This window comes from Neofelis nebulosa, chromosome 4 (assembly GCF_028018385.1).
Source record: "Neofelis nebulosa isolate mNeoNeb1 chromosome 4, mNeoNeb1.pri, whole genome shotgun sequence".
Lineage (NCBI taxonomy): Eukaryota > Metazoa > Chordata > Mammalia > Carnivora > Felidae > Neofelis > Neofelis nebulosa.
This window is the reverse complement of record NC_080785.1, coordinates 56887888-56892728: the sequence shown is the minus strand read 5'-3', so window position 1 is coordinate 56892728 and position 4841 is coordinate 56887888. Positions and strand designations below refer to the sequence as shown.

The 4841-nt window shown below is 34.1% G+C and overlaps 1 long non-coding RNA gene across 1 annotated transcript; it reads left to right on the top strand.

Annotated features, from left to right (window-relative positions):
- The first annotated feature begins 791 nt into the window (after window positions 1–791).
- LOC131508410 (uncharacterized) lies at window positions 792–4460 on the top strand. Its single transcript, XR_009260003.1, has 3 exons — window positions 792–884; window positions 1541–1611; window positions 4274–4460. It is a non-coding gene; the product is annotated as an uncharacterized LOC131508410 (long non-coding RNA).
- Window positions 4461–4841: the final 381 nt, after the last annotated feature.

Below are 4841 nucleotides of genomic sequence, written 5' to 3'. Positions count from 1 at the left end.
TATATTACTACACTACAGTTTTGGAATATGAACATTCAGTAATTGAAATAGAGTTTCTTTGGGATTAAAATGATTCCCTTCCCAATAATGCACTGGGAAATCACCAATTTACTTATCTTCTCTATAGAGCTTTTCTTTATTAATATCAACCCACACTTTTCCTTCTTTTTTTTATTGCTCAACAGTAACGTGTGGTTTTTGCTATAGTATTTTAATTTGTTTCTGCACTCTTATTGCATCTTGAAACCTGTCAACTCCATGTGTTCTAAGTTTGTCTTTTACTTGTTCTCCCTCCTCCATGATCTTGAGTGTGCATATATTGATGTTAAATGTGCTATTTAAGGGGACAAGAATTGAACTAGAGATACGTCATCACAGAAGTCCTGATTAATTGGAAACAAATATCCAAATTTAGTCTATCTTGCCAAAAGTGTTGTTGTCAACGTGTACATCATGAATCTAAATGCTAACAGATGAATCATTAATAATAACTTTAAGTGAAAATTACTACCAAGAAATTTCTAATAATGATGCTTAAATTTGTTTCCTCTGGTAGATTAAAGCATATTGATAAAAAGAACAAACAGAGAGGAAAACCTAGTGCATACCATCAAAAAATCATAACACTTTAAAATTATTTTTATTTCCCCCCTTTTTTCCTAGAATTCAAAGAGGTATATGATGGATTTGATCATCAACTTTCATTTGAGAGAGTAATGCAAGAGAAAAAGAACACAGTACTCCAAGAAGCCATAGCTTCTGGCAGATGTTGCAAGAATGAGTTAGATCATTGACCTTTTTTTCTGGGGCATTGTGTCAATTTTGAGTGGAGTTTCCAATTGCACAATAGCATCTGGACAGTTTTGACATCTTTATTACACTCTGTGAGTTCTTAAAATGCTACCATTTTGTTTTAAAGATGATTTGTTTCAAAATTAAAATAATTATTTAACTGCCAAGAGTAATTAATCCCATGACTGAATTCCAATAAAATTCTCTTCCCAGATCTGGCTTCTTAACGAATATTCATAATCAGAATACCCATTGTTTAATCAAAATCAGGATTTGATTAATGATATTAACACTCAAATCCATTTCTTTGAAGACCTAATTTTGTTTCTTGTATTTGCTTTGCACTCAATTACTGTGGTTTAAATAGTCTGTTTAACATGACCACTTTCAAACAAGATCATAAATTCTCATAAAAGCAGCCTAAGGAATTCATAATCATAGCTCTTGGCCGCCACCTAAAGGTTTCTTTTTTATTATTTTACATAAGACCTACTGTGCATTCCTTTAATAATAAAATTGTTGCCTGTATCATCACATATTTCTACATAAGTGTAAAGAGATCTATTTCAGCATGTTTGTTCACTTTTGCGTATTTGCATTAGAAGCCTACATTATTATATCTGCTTCTCAATCTATTTGGTACACAAAAGTAATTTAAACTAGATCCCCTAGGTGGTCTGAAATATTTCCATTCCTTCAAAAAATATAATTTATTTCTGTTTTTATTGTGTACCACCTCCATTCCTAGGCCCATCTTGAAAATGGAAAAAAAATTAAGTCATGGTATCCGGCTTCAAGAAGCATGCACCACTTTTGAATGTAAGAAACCAACATCTTTTTTGTCATAATCTATATTAAAATTATCATTAATTGGATGCCATGGAGTAAATCTAGAAGCCTGAACAAAGATAAATGTATCTCATTTCCAACTTTACAAGGTAAATTCAATTAAACTCATGTTTATTGAACCATTACTGAATATAATGTATATGCTAAACTCTGCAAATTCCATAGAGAACATTCATGACAGGTGTAATCTCTTAATTGTGCTTGAGGGTAAATGGGATACAGAATTAATAATTCCCAGCTTTGTATCTCCATATCCATAACCTCACTCCTTTTATTCTCCTCTGAAGAAACACTTGATTGAATCAGGCCAAACATTTCTAACACCCTACTTGTATTATGAAAAAGTCATGTTTGGAGAAGGGAATCAATACAATCTATAATATCACAGTGAGAAATTAGTTATGAACTCTACAAACTTCTCATCTCAAAATCCATATTGATAGAACATCTATGAATCACCTCAATTTTTCTTAAAGATGCAGAAAAGTTTATTAGCATACTCACCTGCCATTATAAATTCCAAGCATTTAGCTCTTGATTTATTTATAGGCCACTATTCACTTATTTATTATTTCAAAAAATATTTATTACACACCTACTATGTGCCAGGTATTCGCCATTATCAATGTTTAATAAAACAGACTGGTATTTGCCATCATGAGGCTTGTGAGGGAAACAAAATAAATACGTAAACAAAATGCATTATGATACAAACTACAAAAGAACTTAAACACACTGTACTGTAATAAAGAATAACGGTGAGGAAAGACAGACCTGCATTAGGTAGCATAATCAAGAAAGGCCTCTTGGAGGGGGCAATACTCAAACTGACACCTGAGGAATAAGGAGCCAGCTCTGCCAAGAATATAGAGAAAAGGCATAAGGAATTGTCTATACAAAGGCCAAAACACTTAGTGAGGGCCAAAGGATCTAGAGCAGAGTGAGCAAAGGGGACTTTCGTGAGATGTGGAGAAGTAAGACGAAAGTCCATCATTCAGGATGGTGAAGGAGAAGCTAAGGGCTTTAGTTTTATTTGAAATAGAATGGAAACTCACAGTAATAGACTGGAAAAGGAACTGATTTGATCTGATGGCTGCATGGAGAAGGGATTGGGGGCAGCCAAGAGAAATGGGAGAAAGAAGCCTATTGAGGAAACGTAGGTGGGAGAAATGATGTGACATGGACAAGGCTGGTGGCAGTGGAGTCAGAGAAGTGAATATATCTGAAAGGAATTCTGGAACAAAATTCAATAGGACTTGGTGGTAGATTAGATGACTCCTTTGGTTCTTGTGTTGCTTCCCAGCTTATTAGCATTTGCTGATATGAATATAACTCTGAAATGTTGATACAGTTTATTAGATTTAGAGTGCCATATTACATTTTATGTCACACCTAAGCTTTTATTTTTGTAAAAAAAATTAAGAAAAATCTTAATAGAATGAATTATTTGCATGTCAATAAGGAAACACTTATTATCTAGCACCTTCTACAAATGAGGCAATCTACAAAAAATAATTTTATACATAATGGAAGTTCATCTACTAAATCACCAAAGCTTATTTAATTTTAATCACTTAGAAGAAATTTTTTTCTCAAATTGTTAAATATTTTCCTGATCTCTTAAACAGAATATATTTAATATCAGTTAAGCTTTTCAAAAAATCGGACTTACTATGATGAAAAAATAGTTGCTGGACCTCTGTACTAGAATGGTGCCCTTAAAAAGAGTGAGATATAAAAGTGGGTTTCTTTTTTTTTTTTTTTTTTTTTAATTTTTTCAACGTTTTTTATTTATTTTTGGGACAGAGAGAGACAGAGCATGAACGGGGGAGGGGCAGAGAGAGAGGGAGACACAGAATCGGAAACAGGCTCCAGGCTCCGAGCCATCAGCCCAGAGCCTGACGCGGGGCTCGAACTCACGGACCGCGAGATCGTGACCTGGCTGAAGTCGGACGCTTAACCGACTGCGCCACCCAGGCGCCCCAAAAGTGGGTTTCCTATACTCTGAAAAACTACTCTGCTTTGAAATAATTAAATTTTTGTTGTTGCCTCAGTTCTACTTCTCATTGTGCCAGATTGTAGTCATTCACTTCTGACGCATTCTAACGTGATGTTTTTCCTTTGCTGTAAGGTGGGAACCTTGCTATCAGACTTTCATGCAAGTTAATAGCATGTAAACCAAGTAAAGTATAAACTTTTGTATTCTATTTTGATTGCACAGAGGCTTTTTTTACATGCTGCTTTCTCAAGTATATTTTAGGTCATTGAAGTTGCTTGATCAGCAAAGTTCAGGGAAATGTCTTCTACTAGCATTTATTTCCCACATATTTCATGAGGTTCCTTGAAAATGGAATTCCCATCACCATATACATTATCATGTCAAGTTTCTACAAAGAATCCTTCCTTATGACACAAGTTCAACTACATCATTATAAATGTTGCTTTTTCTTTTGATGCCTAACATAAAAGCATATAAAATTTGATCATAAAACTAGACTTAAAAAAAAAACAGATTTCTTGATTGTGACTATAATGTAATCTCTTTCCTTTTTTTTTTTTTTTCCATTTTGACATGTGTGGAAACTAAAATCAAATGTCCACAAAACTCCAATCAACAACACTACTTTCAAAGTGTCTCTTGACAAGTAACATGTGCATATTACAAACCCAAAGGCATGTCTGAAGTGATTCTTCTGGAGACTTACATTCCTCAAAGCTCTCTCTCTCCTCAAAGCATCACCACTTTGTTTCAGAGAAGAAAATGTGTAAATGTGTAATGGAAATGTGTAAATGATTAAAGCATCTGTATAAACAAAGAACATTCTTAACACGCATAAGAATTATTTTGAGGACTTCTCGAAAAACCAGACACCAGATGCCTAAATCTGATCTGCCAAATGAGAATCCTTGAGAGAGAGGTCCAGATATTGGCATTTAAAACAATTAGTAACCAGCTTATTGATATATGTGGTCCTTAGGAAAATCCTTAGATAACAGTGTCATAGACTCCAGATAACCAATTCTAAATGATTTGCCATTTCAAATTTGTGGCAGTTTGTATTTTCCAAAGATGACTATGGCAATACATACCGTCTTATGTGCTCTTCCTATAAAGTGACATGGACATCTCTTCGCCAAAAAATGGGGTTTATGTTTCCTCTTCTTGAATCTGGGCAGACTTTTGACCACAATGGAAGTGA